The sequence below is a fragment of the Phoca vitulina genome, unplaced genomic scaffold (assembly GCF_004348235.1).
Source record: "Phoca vitulina isolate PV1807 unplaced genomic scaffold, GSC_HSeal_1.0 scaffold8, whole genome shotgun sequence".
In the NCBI taxonomy this organism is placed as follows: domain Eukaryota; kingdom Metazoa; phylum Chordata; class Mammalia; order Carnivora; family Phocidae; genus Phoca; species Phoca vitulina.
The window spans coordinates 12392384-12410127 of NW_022589711.1; the positions used below are offsets into that span (position 1 = coordinate 12392384).

At 36.9% G+C, this 17744-nt stretch overlaps 1 pseudogene; it reads left to right on the plus strand.

Annotated features, from left to right (window-relative positions):
- The first annotated feature begins 17095 nt into the window (after positions 1–17095).
- LOC116634184 lies at positions 17096–17216 on the plus strand (annotated as a pseudogene).
- The last annotated feature ends 528 nt before the right edge of the window (positions 17217–17744 follow it).

Genomic DNA, 17744 nt, shown 5'->3' on the forward strand with positions numbered 1-17744 from the left:
TGAGGTGAAGGCAGATGCTTAACTGACTGACTCACCCATGTACCCCTCGGAAGCCAATTTTAGATAAACACAAGGACCTTTCCAAATGGTTTCTTCTTATGGATAGCAGTATGATAAGGCCAGGACACAGACTTAGGAACCAGGCTGCCTGAGTTTGGATCTCAACACTGCTACTCACTAACTGTGATCATGGGAAGTCAATTTCTTTGTGCCTCAGTTTCCGTTTCTATAAAGTGGGAATGATAATAGTACCTGCTTTCATATTGAGGGATTAAGTGACTTAATACATATAATACATATAAGATATTTACAACCATATGTAACATATAACAATGACTTAATAAATGGTAACATTTATATTTCTGCAAAGGCAATACTATAGCAAAGAAGAATAATGTCTTCCATATACAATGCTTTCCAATAACTTAGATTAGTACAAAAATAAGAAAGTATTGAGATCTTGAGGATAGTTAATACACTTCCTGGGGGAGGGTGGGGGGGTGGAATATGTCAGTGAAACCTGACTTGGAATGTGATGGACATGAGGTTAGAATTTCTAAGGGAATCCTCTAACCAGTGACCAATATGGTCCATAGATCAATGCTGGTAAACAAATGCTTGTGACCAACCCACAAACAGAAAAATACAGGAATTGAGAAAAAGTGTTTAGAAACTTCAATATCAATTTGAAAAATATAATCATAAGAAATTGGGCCTTGTATTTGGTATTTTAAAATTTTTATTTCTTTAGGAAAATATTTTAATTTTATTTTAAGAAGCTATCAATCCATGACTGGTTATAGGAAGAGGAAAGAAAGAGAAAGAAAGGAAGGAAGGAAGGAAGGAAGGAAGGGAAGGAGGGAGGGAGGGAGGGAGGGAGGAAGGAAGGAAGGAAGGAAGGAAGGAAGGAAGGAAGGAAGGAAGAACCTTTTCTTTGATAAGCCTGTACTAGATAGAACCAGAACTAGTCTCAGAAAATTTTTTATCTGTGCAAGTGTCCCCATGATTACATACTAGACACTCCCAAATCCTCATAAAATGAAACAAAGCAAAAATGGAATAGGAATTATATTGACTTCGAATATTTTAATGAAATTGCACTTTCATTTCACATGTTCAAGGTCAAAGCTAAATTATTCAAGTAGAGCCAATCTATTCAAACTGCATTGTAAGATAACCATGCCAAGTTATTTAGAGACAAAAGACAAACTGTAAAGTATGAGAAAGTTGACTAGAATAGGACCCTCTTTATATTCTTTAGGTAGAAATGTCTTTAGAGTTGCATAGATTGAACCAACTGACAATAAAGAAATAAGCAATGGATGACTCAAAGACTACAGAAATGTCCATTTAGTAAAGCAAAATATGTGGGTGTTTTAAGCATGAACCCAGCCACACTGTATTCTTCTGCAGGACATGAAGTTCTAACAATATGATAATTTTTCATATTTTTGACTTTAAACACGACTGAACTCTAGTCTCAGCTCTACCATTTATAAGCCATATGACCTTGGACAAGTCACTTTCAGAACCTCCATTTCATTTTCTATAATATAGATATAGTAAAGCATGTCATTGGGAAGATATGACATTCAAATACGATATCAAGACCATGACAAGAAGGGTAGCAGACCAACACAACTCAATTAATTTAGAGGGGAGGAGGCAGAGTTGTGCTCTTGTGGCTGTATCTAATACAAGTCACAGCAGGTAATCTTCCCCAACTCTGCTTTCACTCCAGTAGGACTTGGTATAATGTTGTAATTGCCTCACTTAAAAAACAAAGAGCTCTGATAGTATTGAGGTGAGTTATAATTATGATGAATTATAATGCTTTAGAATACTGCTTCTGTAAAAATTAACAACAATCATCTTCAAAATGAACTTTTGCAACATTACATTTCTAAATTCCATATCACCTATATTGTGTTTTTTACTCAAGAGAATTCTCTTTGAAACCACATTATTGAAGAAAAAAAAGAAGCTAACCTAAATTAAATTCAGAAAATATTGTTTTGACTGGATACTATAAGGCTAAAAACAAAAAGAACTGTACATAAACACTATGTTCTAGTTGGTAAATTTATTTTTCACAGCAGTATGGACTAAGAATTCTAAGACTGCTCTGCATGTATACCACAATTGCTTGAGCAAATAAGTAAATAAATTGTAGATAACTGGAGCCAGGTTTCATGCCATCAGAGATAGAAGTTACAAATAAGCAATGGGGTAAGGATAGAATAAACCCTGTGGTTCTGAATTTAAATTCAGGGATAGTGATATGAGCTCACCTACCCCCCCTACACACACCCACAAAGAGATAAATATATTTTTAAAAATGTGTATAAATGGATTTGTATAACACATATATTTCTTAGCTCTGTCTGCTGAGAGGACATGGAGGCCGTGACATTGCTGTAACAACAAGCATACCCAGCACTTAGATCTTAGTTTCTGGACGCCATTCTCCAACAAAAAGAACTTGGGATCCTTGAAGAAATGGCTGATTCTAGGGCTGAGTAGAGAAAATGCAAGATAAACCTGGAGCATTTAATAGTGCCAGAAAGAGAGTGTGAAGAAGGAGAAAAAGAAAAGGAAGAAGAAAAGAAGGAGGAGGAGGAGACAGAGATGACTATGAGAGCATGTCAAAAAAGACATAGAACAGGGGGCGGAGCAAGATGGCGGAGGAGTAGGAGACCTGGATTTCATCTGGTCTCAGGAATTCAGCTGGATAGGGATCAAACCATTCTGAACACCTCTGAACTCAACAGGAGATCGAAGAAAAGAATAGCAGCAACTCTCTGAACAGAAAAGCGACCACTTTCTGGAAGGTAGGACGTGCGGAGAAGTGAATCCGAGGCGATATTCGGGAGGATAGACGGCAGGGGAGGGGGCCTCCGTCAGCCGCTACTGGTGAGTGATAGAGCAGCGGAGCACAAAATCAGAACTTTGAGAAGTCGGCTCTGCTGAGGGACGTCGCTCCAGTGGCTAAGTGGGGGGTGGAACCCTCGTGGGACAGTGTGGTCTCAGGACCCTCGGGGTCACAGAAAGACCGGGGGTGCCTGAGTGTGGCAGAGCTCCCAGGTATTGGAGCGGGGAAGCCGGCCGCAGAGACGGAGCTGAGGAGCGGGCTCTCAGCTCGGGGTTGCCATAAACCGTGATCTGTGGCACAGTCGGGCCACTGCTCCTCCAGCAGGGACCCAACAAGCGGCAGATCTGGGGAGACTCCCCTTCCTCCCCCGGGAGGAGCAGTGCGGGAGCGCACCGCAGGGATCTGCTGGGTTTGGAGACTCCACATGGGGTCGTGTTCCAGAGATAGAAATGCGCGGTCACAGGCTGGGTGAGCACGGAGTGCGGCCGGAGACTGGGGAGACAGGAGTGATTGACTGCTTTTCTCTGGAGGCTCACTGAGGAGCGGGACCCCGAGTTCTTGACTCCTCCGGGGCGGAGATTAGGAGGCCGCCATTTTCACTCTCCTCCTCCAAAGGTGTAGGGAAAGCTTGCAGGGAACAAAAGCTGCTGAGAGCAAACCTGAGCAGATTACTTAGCCCGGACCGGCAAGGGCGGGGCAATTCCACCTCCGGCAAAGACATTTGGGAACCACAGCAACAGGCCCCTCCCCCAGGAGATCAGCAAGAACAGCCAGCCAAGAACAAGTTTACTGATCAATGAGAATGGCAGAACTCCAGCACTAGGGGAATACTGCACATAGAATCCATGGCTTTTTTACCATGATTCTTTAGTCTTTCAAAGTTAATTTTTTTTAACTGTCTTTTTTTTTTTTCTGAATTTTTCTTTTTCCCTTTTTCAACCAACATCTTATCAATCCCTTTTTTTCAAAAACATTTTTATTTTTCATTTTTAGAGTCATATTCTATCCCTTCATAGTAGTTACCCTTATTTTTGGCATATATATATAAGTTGTTCTCTCTTTAAAATTTTGAGATAGTTTCTTCTAACAGATCAAAATATACCCTAAATCTTTAGTGTATGGTTTTGTTCTACTCTCATGCCTGATCACATTCTCTCCCTTTTTTTTTCTTTTTTTTTAAATCCTCTTCTTTCTTTTTTCAAACAACTTCTTATCAATTCCTTTTATAAAATTTTTTATAATTTTCATCTTTACAGTCATACTCCATCCCTTCATCATATCAACCCTTCTTTTTGTACATATATAAGTTTTTCTTTCTTTAAAATTTTGGGAGGCACTTTCTTCTAACAGACCAAAATACACCCAAAATCTAGTGTGTGGCACTGATCTATGCACCAGCCTGATCATATTTGATCATATTCTGTTTTTTTTTTTGTTTTGTTCTGTTTTTATCTTTATCTTTTTCTTTTTCTTTTTTCTTTCTTTCCCTTTCTTTTCCCCTGGCTTCAGGTCTTTTCTGATTTGTTTAGAGTATATTTTCTGGGGATGTTGTTACCCTGTTAGCATTTTGTTCCCTCATTAATCTATTCTCCTCTGGACAAAATGACAAGATGGAAAAAAATCACCTCAACAAAAAGAACAAGAGGTAGTACCGACTGCCAGGGACCTACTCAATACGGACATTAGTACGATGTCAGATCTAGAGTTCAGAATCATCACTTTAAAGATACTAGCTGGGCTTGAAAAAAGCATGGAAGTTATTAGAGAAACCCTTTCTGGAGAAATAAAAGAACTAAAATCTAACCAAGTCGAAATCAGAAAGACTATTAATGAGGTGCAATCAAAAATAGGGGCACTAACTGCTAGGATAAATGAGGCAGAAGAAAGAATCAGTGATATAGAAGACCAAATGATGGAAAATAAAGAAGCTAAGAAAAAGAGAGATAAACAACTACTGGATCACAAGGGCAGAATTCGAGAGATAAGCGATACCACAAGACGAAACAACATTAGAGTAATTGGGATCCCAGAAGAAGAAGAAAGAGAGAGAGGGGCAGAAGGTATATTGGAGCAAATTATAGCAGAGAACTTCCCTGATTTGGGGAAGGAAACAGGCTTCAAAATCCAGGAGGCACAGAGAACCCATCTCAAAATCAATAAAAACAGGTCAACACCCCAACATCTAATAGTAAAACTTATGAGTCTCAGAGACAAAGAGAAAATCCTGAAAGCAGCTCGGGAGAAGAGATATGTAACCTACAATGGTAGAAACATTAGATTGGCAACAGACCTATCCACAGAGACCTGGCAGGCCAGAAAGGACTGGCATGATATATTGAGAGCACTAAATGAGAAAAATATGCAGCCAAGAATACTATATCCAGCTAGGCTGTCATTGAAAATAGAAGGAGAGATAAAAAGGTTCCAGGACAAACAAAAACTAAAGGAATTTGCAAACACGAAACCAGCCCTACAAGAAATATTGAAAGGGGTCCTCTAAGCAAAGAGAGAGCCTAAAAGCAACATAGACCAGAAAGGAACACAGACAATATACAGTAACAGTCACCTTACAGGCAATACAATGGCACTAAATTCCTATCTTTCAATAGTTACCCTGAATGTAAATGGGCTAAATGCCCCAATCAAAAGACACAGGCTATCAGATTGGATTAAAAAACAAGACCCATCGAAATGCTGTTTGCAAGAGACTCATTTTAGACCCAAAGACACCCCCAGATTGAAAGTGAGGGGGTGGAAAACCATTTACCATGCTAATGGACACCAAAAGAAAGCTGGGGTGGCAATCCTTATATCAGACAAAGTAGATTTTAAACCAAAGACTGTAATAAGAGATGAGGAAGGACACTATATCCTACTTAAAGGGTCTATCCAATAAGAAGATCTAACAATTGTAAATATCTATGCCCCTAACATGGGAGCAGCCAATTATATAAGGCAATAACAAAAGTAAAGAAACACATTGACAACAATACAATAATAGTGGGGGACTTTAACACCCCCCTCACTGAAATGGACAGATCATCTAAGCAAAAGATCAACAAGGAAATAACACACTGGACCAAATGGACTTCACAGATATATTCAGAACATTCCATCCCAAAGCAACGGAATACACATTCTTCTCTAGTGCCCATGGAACATTCTCCAGAATTGATCACATCCTAGGTCATAAATCATATCTCAACTGGTACCAAAAGATTGGGATCATTACCTGCATATTTTCAGATCACAATGCTTTGAAACTAGAACTCAATCACAAGAGGAAAGTCAGAAAGAACTCAAATACATGGAGGCTAAAGAGCATCCTACTAAAGAATGAATGGGCCAACCAGGAAATTAAAGAAGAATTAAAAAAATTCATGGAGGAACACTTCTACACTGTTGGTGGGAATGCAAGCTGGTGCAGCCACTCTGGAAAACAGTATGGAGGTTCCTCAAAAAGTTGAAAATAGAGCTACCATATGATCCAGCAATTGCACTACTGGGTATTTACCCCAAATATACAAATGTAGGGATCCGAAGGGGTATGTGCACCCCAAAGTTTATAGCAGCAATGTCCACAATAGCCAAACTGTGGAAAGAGCCAAGATGTCCATCGACAGATGAATGGATAAAGAAGAAGTGGTATATATATACAATGGAATATTATGCAGGCATCAAAAGGAATGAGATCTTGCCATTTGCAATGGCATGGATGGAACTGGAGCGTGTTATGCTGAGCAAAGTAAGTCAATCAGAGAAAGACATGTATCATATGACCTCACTGATATGATGAATTCTTAATCTCAGGAAACAAACCGAGGGGGCTGGGGTGGCAGGGATGGGGTGGCTGGGTGATAGACACCGGGGAGTGTGTGTGCTGTGATTAGCACTGTGAATTGTGCAAGACTGTTGAATCTCAGATCTGTGCCTCTGAAACAAATAATGCAATATATGTTAAGAAAAAAAAAAAGAAGATAGCAGGAGGGGAAGAATGAAGGGTGGGAAATTGGAGGGGGAGATGAACCATGAGAGATTATGGACTCTGAGAAACAAACTGAGGGTTCTAGAGGGGAGGGAGGTGGGGGGATGGGTTAGCCTGGTGATGGGTATTAAAGAGGGCACGTTCTGCATGGAGCACTGGGTGTTACGCACAAACAATGAATCATGGAACACTACATCAAAAACTAATGATGTATGGGGATTAACATAACAGTAAAAAATTTAAAAAAAATCAGGAAATTAACTAGGTACAGAAAAAAAAAAGACATAGGAACCAACCAGAAAGAGTCCCCAATAGTCAAAGCCGAATCTTTTGAGCAACAAAATAAATAATAGTAGTGTTGGCCTCTTACTAGTATAGGCAAACCTCATTTTATTGTACTTTATTGTACTTCACAGATTCTGCATTTTTTACAAATTGAAAGTCTATGGCAACCCTGCCTCAAGCAAGTTTATTGGTGACGTTTTTCCAACAGCATTTGCTCACTTTGTGTCTCTGTGTCACATTTTGGTAATTCTCACAATATTTCAAACTTTTTTCTTATTATATTTGTTATGGTGATCTGTGTGATCAGTGATCTTTGATATTTCTATTGTAATTGTTTTGGGGTGCCATGTACCACACTCACATAAAATGGTGAACTTAATAGGTAAGTGTGTATGTTCTGACTTCTCCACTGACTGGCCATTCTTTATCAGTCTCTCTCTCTTTAGGTCTCCTATTTCTTGAGACACAACAATATTGAAATCAGGCCAATGAATAACTCTACAATGACCCCTAAGTGATCAAGTGAAAGGAGGAGTCACATGTCTCTCACTTTAAATCAAAAGCTAGAAATTATTAAGCATAGTGAGGAAGGCATGTCAAAAGCTGAGCTAGGCCAAAAACTAGGTTTCTTATGTCAAATAGCCAATTTATGAATGTAAAGGAAAAGTTCTTGAAGGAAATTTAAAGTGATACCCCAGTGAACACATGAATAATAAGAAAGTGAAACAAACAGCTTTATTGCTGATTTGGAGAATGTTTTAGTGGTCTGGTTAGACGATCAAGCCGGCCACAGTGTTCCCTTTAGCCAAAGCCTAATCTAGAGCAAGGCCCTAACTTTCTTTAATTTTATAAAGGCTGAGAGAGCAGAAGCTGCAGAAGGAAAGCTTGAAGCTACCTAAGGCAGGTTCCTGAAGTTTAAGGGAAGGAGCTATTTCCTTAACATCAAAGTACAAGGTGAAGCAGCAAGTACTAATGTAGAAACTACAGCAAATCATCCAAAAGATCTAGCTAGGATAATTAATGAAGGTGGCTACCCTAAACAGTAGATTTTTAGTGTAGACGAAATAGCCTTCTATTGGAAGAAGATGCCATCTAGGTCTTTCATAGCTAGAGAGGAGAAGTCAATGCCTGGCTGGAAAGGCTAACTCTTGTTGAAGTTGAAGCCAATGCTCATTTATCATTCTGAAAATCCTAGGGTTCTTAAGAATTACTCTAAGTCTACTCTGTCTGTGATTTATAAATGGGAAAACAAAGCTTGGATGACAGCACATCTCTTTACAACATGGTTTACTAAATATTTTAAGTCTACTGTTGAGACCTAATGCTCAGGGGAAAAAGAAAAGATTCCTCTCAAAACATTACTCCTTACTAACAATGCACCTAGTCACCTAATAGCTCTGATGAAGGTGTACAAGGAGATTAATGTTGTTTTCATGCCTGTCAACACAACATTCATTCTGCAACCCAAGGACCAAGGAGTAATTTTGACTTTCAAATCTTACTATTTATAAAAAAAGATTTTATTTCATTTATTTATTTGAGAGAGAGAGAGTGAATGAGAGAGCACAAGTGGGGGGAGAGGCAGAGGGAAAGGGAGAAACAGACTCCCTTCCCAGTGCAGGGCTCGATCCCAGGACCCTGGGATCATGCCGAGCTGAAGGCAGACACTTAACTGACTGAGCCACCCAGGTGCCCCAAGAAGTGCATTTTTATAAGGCCATAGCTGCCAGAGATAGTAATTCTACTGATGGATCTGGGAAAAGTCAATTGGAAACTTTCTGGAAGGGATTCACCCTTCTAGATGCCATTAAGAACATTTGTGACTCAGTGGAAGAAGTCAAAATATCAACTTTAGAAGAAATTCATTCCAATCTTCATGGTTGACTTTGAGAGGTTCAAGTCTTCAGCGAAGAAAGTTACTGCAGATGTTGTGGAAATAGCAGGAGAACTAGAATTAGAATGGGAGCCTGAAGATTGCTGAATTGCTGCGATCTCATGATAAAACTTGAACAGATGAGGAGTTCCTTCTTTTGGATGAACAAAGAAATTGGTTTCTTCAAATGGAATCTACTTCTGGTGAAGATGCTTTGAAGATTATTGAAGTGACAACAAAGAATTTAAAGTAGCACATAAACTTAGTTGATATAGCAGTGGGGGGCTTGGTTTGAGCGGATTGACTCCAATTTTAAAATAAGTTCTGTTGTGGGCAAAATACTATCAAACAACATCACATGCTACAGAGAAATTGTTCATGAAAGAAAGAGTCAATTAATTCAGCAAAATGTATTGTTGTCTTATTTTAAGAAATTGCCATAGTCACCCACAACCTTAAGTAACCACCACCCTGATTAGTCAGTAACCATTAACATCAAAGCAAGACCCTCCAGCAGCAAAAAGATTACAACTTGGGGAAAGCTCATATGATGGGTAACATTTTTTCGCAATAAAGTATTTTTTAATTGTCATGTCATTTTGTAGATATAATGCTTTTGTACACCTAATAGACTACAATATAGTATAAACATAACTTTCACATGCACTGGGAAACCAAAAAAATTCACTGGACTCATTTTATTGCAATATTGCTTTATTGAGGTTGTCCCTAACCAAACCTGAAATATCTTTGGGCTATACCTGTAACAGTATTTATAACTCAAAGAACAAAGCAAATATTCACAAGTACATCCGAATATACATAATTGATTGACAAAATAATGAGGGAGAAGGGAAAAGTCTTCCTTCAGAAAAATTCTAAATAAATTATTCTCCCTCCAGGAGGTGGAGCTTAATTCTCTTCCACCCTAATATGTGTTAGACTTTAGTTACTTGCTTCCAAATAAAAGAATATGGAAACAGAAAACAGGAACTTTACAGTAGAGAAACCTGTTAGATTCCACCTTAAACAAGTGAAAAAAATTAACACCACTGCTAATAAGACATGTTGTGATATAACCCTTGATATGGTGTGATGAGAAGCACATTTCATTGCTGAGATGTTCTTCAAAAAAAATTGAGAATTTCTGATTATAAGTAAATATCAGACAAAACCAATTCAAAGATGTTTACAGAATAGCTGATCAATATTCTTAAAAATTGTGAAGGATATGAAGAAGAAGGAAAGACACACTATCACCAGTTGAAGAAGGCTAAGGATACATGATGACTAAAAGTTAAGTGATATCTTAGCTCTTTTGATTTCAAACTGTACTACAAAACTGTTATAATCAAAACAGCATGGTACTGGCTCAAAAACAGATACATAGACCATTGCAACAGAATAGAGAGCCCAGAAATAAACCCATGCTTATATGATCAATGAATCTATGAAAAGGGGGACAAAATGATACAAAGAGGAAAAGACAGTCTCTTCAATAAATGGTATTGGGAAAATTGGACAGCTACATGCAAAAGTCTGAAACGGGACCATTTTCTCACACCATATATGAAAATAAACTCAAAATGGATTAATGAAAGACCTTAACATAAGACCTGAAACTATAAAACTCCTAGAATAAAACATAGGCAATAAGTTCTTTGACATTGGTCTTGGCAATATTTTTTTGGATATGTCTTCTCAGGCAAGGAAAAAAAAAAAGAAAAGACAAACAAATGGGACTACATCAATCTGAAAAGCTCTTGCGCATTGACAACAACCATCAACAAAACAAAAAGGCACCTTTCTAAATGGGAGAAGATACTTGCAAATGATATATCTGTTAAGAAGTTGTTACCTAAAATATAAAAAGAATTCATACAATTCAATAATAACAACACAACAACAACATCAACAACAAAGATCCTGATTGAAAAATAGAGGACCTGAAGAGACATTTTTCCAAAGAAGACGTACAGATGGCCAACAGGGATATGAAAAGATGCTGAACATCAGTAGTCATCAGAGAAGTGCAAATCAAAACCAAAATGAGATACTACCTCACACATGTCAGAATGGCTATTATCAAAAAGATAAGAAATAATAGCTATTGGTGAAGATATGGAAAGAAGGAAACCCTTGTGCACTATTGGTGGGAATGTAAATTGGTGCAGCCAATATGGAAAACAGTATAGAGATTTGTCAAACAATTACAGCAATCCAGCAATTCCACTTCTGGGTATTTATCCGAAAAAAAAAAAGAAAAGAAAACACTAATTTGAAAAGATATATGTACCTCTATATTCACTGCAGCATTACTTATAATTGCCAAGATATGGAAGTAACTTGCGCCCGTTGATAGATGAATGGATAAAGACACTGTGACATAAGTCACAGGGATATAATATACATCAGAGAGAATATAGTCAATAATTTGTAATAACCTTGTGCAGTGACAGGTGGTAACTAGACCTATAGTGGTAATCATTTCATAATGTTTAAAAATATCATCACTATTTTTTACACCTAAAACTAATGTAATATTGCATGTTAATTTAATTCAATTTAAGAATAAATAAAATGGGGCAACCTGGGTGGTGCAGTTGTTTAAGCGTCTGATTCTTGGTTTTGGCTCAGGTTGTGATCTCAGGGTCGTGAGATCAAGCTCAGCGTAGGCCTCCGCTATGAGTTTGGAGTCTGCTTAAGACTCTCTCTCCCTCTCCCTTTGCCCTTCTCCCCTGCACTCTCTCTCTCTCAAATAAATAAATAAATCGTCAAAAAAATAAAGATTAATGGAAAGAAAAAAGTATATATAGTTCTGACAAAATTATAAAGTTGTGTTGGATAGAAAAGTACATACATACATGCATATGTACATACATAGAGTTAAAGTGATGTTCTGGAATGGATCTTGGAATTAAAAAAAGGTGAAATATTAATAAAATCTGCAGGTTAGTTAATAGCATTCTACCAGTGTTAAGATCTTAGTTTTAATGTATGTTTGTATAAAATGTTAACATTGAGAAAGTTTGGTGAAGGTATATGGGAACTCTTTATACTGTCTTTGCCATTTTTCTATAAATCTGAAGTTATTCCAAAGTAATTCTTCTTAAACCTATAATATCTATATTTCTAAAATCTTAATATTTGTTGATTTTGTAGAGAAAATATATGCAGGTTTCAAAAACTATTGTTACACATATTTTTCCATAATTTAAATTTTTTTCTAAAAGAAAAATATTGCAATATTAACTTTACCCCTTCTTCTAATGGTATTTAGAGCTTACACAAACCTTAATGTTAAATGAAAATATATGATAATATTTTAAGAATGTCATAATAAAAAACTTCTGACTCTTCTGGTGAATTAAGTGTAATGGACTTTTTGAGCTTCTGTTAACTCTGAGTTTACAAGGCTGCTGCTTAGTTATCAGGTGGCATAGTGTTCTGAGAAATTTAAAGGAACTGCTACAAGTGCCTAATTAATCCTTACAAAGTTGAGATAATCTGATTCATTAAAAGAACAATGTGTGCCTGGTACTGAACTAGAAATTTTTTAATTACCATTTTGTACTTTGCTGATAACTTGATCTTCAGTGAAAAAAAAGTGACTGTCTCTAGGTGACCCATCAAAAAGTTCAAAGCACAAAACTGTAGGAAATACAGGAAATCTTGGGTAAACGACCCAGATTTTAAGAATTTATTTTTCTCACTTTAAGGTCATTTTCCTTAGACTATTTGATCCTTAAAACAATTTTATTGGAATCCCCTTTTTTAATACAAAATTCTCGTAACACTGAGTCACTTAAGCTATTGAAATTTGAAGTTTCTTTCTAATTTGATTCTTCTACTATTTGCTTCCATCTATTTTTCATTCCAATGTTTCCTTCTTTTCTAGAAATGTATCCTATTTTCAAGATTTTCTTTTTTAAAAAAATTTTTATTTATTTGCTAGAGAGAGAGAGAGCATAAGCAGGGGGAGTAGCAGGCAGAGGGAGAAGCAGGCTCCCTGCTGAGCAGGAAGTCCGACGCCGGACTTGATCCAGGACCCTGGGATCATGACCTGAGCTGTAGGCAGACACTTAACCAACTGAGCCACCCAGGCACCCCTATGTCTTTAAAAAAAAAAATATTTATTTTGGGTGGGGAAGGGCAGAAGGAGAGGTAGAGAAATTCCCAAACAGACTCTGTGCTGAGCACAAAGCCCAATCTCAGGACCCTGAGATCACAGCCAGCCAAAACCAAAAGCTGGACACTTAACCGACTGAGCCACCCAGGTGCCCCTATAATAATCCCTTTTAAATTTGAAAAGATTCAGTGTTCAAAGATATTACAGTGAAACCAAAGTTATTTACTTGATATTAGTTTTCATAGTAAGGATTTTTTTTAAACAAGCATTCTGTCTTTACATGAAATTAAAAATCTAGGTGTGAATTTAACTATATCAAGATTTCTTTTGAGAACTTTTTCAGAGATAATTAATCTTGCAGATGTTTCTGCATTACCTGCATTCATGAACACCTCCTAAATTAACTCTCATGTGGGAAGGTAACATTTCCTAAGCCAACCATATTAAATTATTTCATGAGAGAGTTTATCATTTCACCTGACTCAGTATTCTACTACTTATACTATACTTTTGATCTTAAAAAAAAAGTATTTGACAGGCAAAGGTTGAAATTTTTTCTTAGTGGGATGAGGTCAGAAAATTCTTTGATCTAAGAATAGTTCTAATATAAAAGGATTGTAGAGGCTGGATTTGAGGTATATATTTCTATAAAGTCATCACTCCCTATCAAATGACAGACACTCTCACAGTATTCAGGGTTTTTTTTTTTCTTTTTTCTTTTCTTATTTTTTAAGTGAACAGTATTTAGAATTGAATTTGGTACTCATTAAAATCGATACTTCCCCAAAGTAGATAATGTAGTTTAAATTAAGAGATATACATATGTATGTGTATGTAGAAAGAAACTTTGATTCAATATTTTACCATAAGCTGGATTTTCTGCAGAAGAACTATATATAGACTTCTTAATCTTCCCATGGCCCATCTCCCTTATTAAGATCAGCTGGGACTTCAGTTTCAAGTCAGAGTAAGAAAGACTAGATTTGCCCTCTTGTAGGAAACAACAACAATATCAAATCAAGGTGCTGGGCATCAGACAACCAAAGAGAGTGATCCCTGAAAGATAGAAAACATCTGAGGTAACCCCTACAAATGTCCTAGCTTAATGTCATGAGAGAATTTCCAAGCTATGGTTCAGAGAAGAACACAGGCAGAACCAGGCCCGAGGAAGTGGAGGTCCAGAGAGAAAAAGCAGCCTAGAGTTCATAGGACAACACCACAAAGGAGGGACCAGCACAGATAAACCCCCCCGCCAAGTCATGCAGAAGGTCTCAGCTGAATATTCCCCAGAGTACTGATCAGTGTTTGTATTTGAGCAAAATGCCAGAGGCAGTGAAAACCATTCAAAAGAATTAAAGCAAACAGTGCACAACATTCACACAGGCCAGGAAAATTACGTTCCACAGATCCATACCAGAAAAGCTCACAATTCATGTAGCATTGGGTAGAGTACTTAGGAAAGTCTTGGCTTAGTAGTGGGGGATAATTAGCCCTATGCTGGGTACTTTTCTGGAGCCACCTAACAAGTCATAAAAGCAAGACCATAAAGGATCTATTTCCAAGTAACTTAACTGCATACAAGAACGAAGCTTAAGAATATTTATAGGAATAAGAAAACTCAGAAAGTAAAATCCACAAGGTCTGACACCCAAGCAAAGATTTGGAGACATGCAATGAAGCCGACAGATATGATCCATACTGTGAGGAGAATAATCAATCAATCAAAACTGACTTCAAACTGACATAAATGTTAGAATTAGCAGACCCAAGGAATAAACAGTTATTTTGCCTTGAATACATGTATCTAAAAAGTTAAGTAGAAATATTGAAGATATGAAAAAGACCCACATCAAACTTGTAGAGATGAAAACTACAGTGTCTGAAATGAGAATTTAAGGTATTGAAGAAAGCAATAGAAACTATCCAAAATTGAAAACAGAAAATATGGGGTGCCTGGGTGGCTCAATCAATTGCTTATCCAACTCTTAATTTCAGATCACCTCATGATCTCATGGTCATGGGATCAAGCCCTGTGTTGGGCTCTGTGCTGAGTGTGGAGCCTGCTTAAGATTCTCTCTCCCTCTACAAATCACCCCCCCAACACTTGTGCACATGCACACTCTTTCTCTCTCAAAAATAAACAAATAATAAATAAATAAATAAATAAATAAATAAGAAAATATACTTTTTAAAAAGAATGCAAAGCACACCAAGTGAGCTCCGGAACAACTTCAAGCAACCTTTTAAATATGGAACTGGATCCCTGAAGTAGTGAAAAAAGAACGAACAAACAAAAAAAATTAAAGAAACGATGGCCACTTTTTTCAAATTTCATGAAAATTAAACACCCAAATTCCAAGAAGCTAAACGAGCTTTAAGCACAAAAAAAGTGAAGAAAATCACATCAACACATTTCATAATGAAATTGCCTAAAACCCGTTATAAGAGGAAAAATCTTAAAAGCAGCCAAAAGAAAATAGATATGTATACAAACAAAAATAAGGAAGACAGTGGATTTCTCATTGGAAAAACTCAAACAGTGGAGGGACATCTTAAGAATGTAAAAGAAAAGACAGACAATCTAGAGTTTAATATTCAGTGAACTTATTTTTCAAAAATAAATGCAAAAAAAGTAGCTCAGATATATAAAAGCTGAAAAAATAATTTTGAGACTTACACTACAATAAACTGAAATTTGTCAGGCAGATGAAAAATGACACCAGATGAAAATATACATCTAAAGGAATGAGGAGCACCAAGAAAGGTAACTACATGGATAAAAAATAAGGATTTTTGCTTATAATTTAAATTTCTTCAAAAGACAATTCACCATTTAAGCAAAATTATTGTGTGTTTTATAACATGTATTAGTAAAATAAATGAAAAAATGGCGAAAGACTAGGAAGTAGAAATGGAAGTAAACTATTGTCAACTTATGTGTACATATAGTGATATAAAAATCACTTAAAGTGGAATGTGGTAAGTTAAAGATGTATACTATAAACCTCAATACAATCAATAAAAGAAGAGGTATAACTAATGATCCAACAAAGAAGACAAAATGAAATCACTAAAAAATACTGTCCAAAAGTATGGTCCAAAAGAAGGCAGAAAAGACAGGAAAATGGAACAAAGAGCAGAAAGGATAAAAACAAAATAGGAGATGATAGACTTTAATATACCAATGATCATATTAAATAGAATAGGTCAAGACATTCCAATGAAAAAGAGATTGTCAGATTAAAAGACCCAACACAATGTTGCCTATAATAAAATCACTTTAAATATAAATATACAAAAGAGATGCTATGTTAATACTATTCAAAATGAAGCTGCAGCAGCCATACTAATATCAGACCAAGTATATGTCAGGGCAAATGATATTACCAGGAATAAAGATAATCATTTCATAATGATAAAGCAATCTATTTATCAAAAAGACATAATAATTCTAAATATTTGTGAATCTATAACAGATTTTTGAAATAAATAAAGCAAAAATTGATAGAACTGAAAGAAGAAATAGACAAATACAGTATTATATGTAGAAATTTCAGTACCTTCCTTTCAATATAAGATAGAATAAATAGACAAGATCAGTAACAATATAGAATATTTGAACACACTAACCAAATGGCCATTGCTGTAACACTCCATCCAACTTCAGTAGAATGCACACTCTTCCAGTGCACATGGAAAATTTACCAAGATAGATTATTATGGATAATAAAACAAGTTTAAAGGATTAAAATTATAAAGAGTGTATTCTCTGAATACAATCAAATGAGAAAACAACAAGAGTAACACATCTGGAAAATCCCCAAATATTTGGTAATAAATAACACACTTCTAAATAACACATGGATTAAAGATGAAATAATAGAATTATAAAACATTTTATAATAAATTGCAATGAAAACACAGTATAACAGAGTTTCTGGGATGCCACTAAAGCAGTACTTAGGAGGATCCATGGGGGCCCAGTGTGCCATGGCTGCAAACAGTAGCCTCCTTGGTAGTGTATGCAGCCTGTTGATTGTATGGGTTGCCCTAAGGGACCTTGGAGACAGCCCTTTCCAGTGGATGTTGAGGTCTGACCTCATGCTATCTCCAATCTAGGTGGCAGACAGGTATGTGGGGTGCCTTTGGAAAGCCCCAGGGCACAGTAACCAGGGTCCACATTGGCCAAGTCATCATGTCCGTCCGTACCATGCTGCAGAACAAGGAGCATGTGATTGAGGCCCTACGCAGGGCCAAGTTCAAGTTCCCTGGCCGCCAGAAGATCCACATCTCCAAGAAGTGGGACTTTCCTAAGTTTAATGCGGATGAATTTGAAGACATGGTGGCTGAAAAGCGGCTTATCCCAGATGGCTGTGGGGTCAAATACATCCCTAATCGTGGTCCCTTGGACAAATGGAGGGCTCTGCACTCATGAGAACCTCGGCACTGCCCCCTCCCTATTCATGCCTACCAATAAATCCTACTTCCTGTCAAAAAAAAAAAAAAAAAGAAAAAGCAGTACTTGGGAGGAAATGTATAGCATTAAACACCTGTTAGAGAAGGAAGGTCTCAAATCAGTGATCTCAGCTTCTACTTTAGG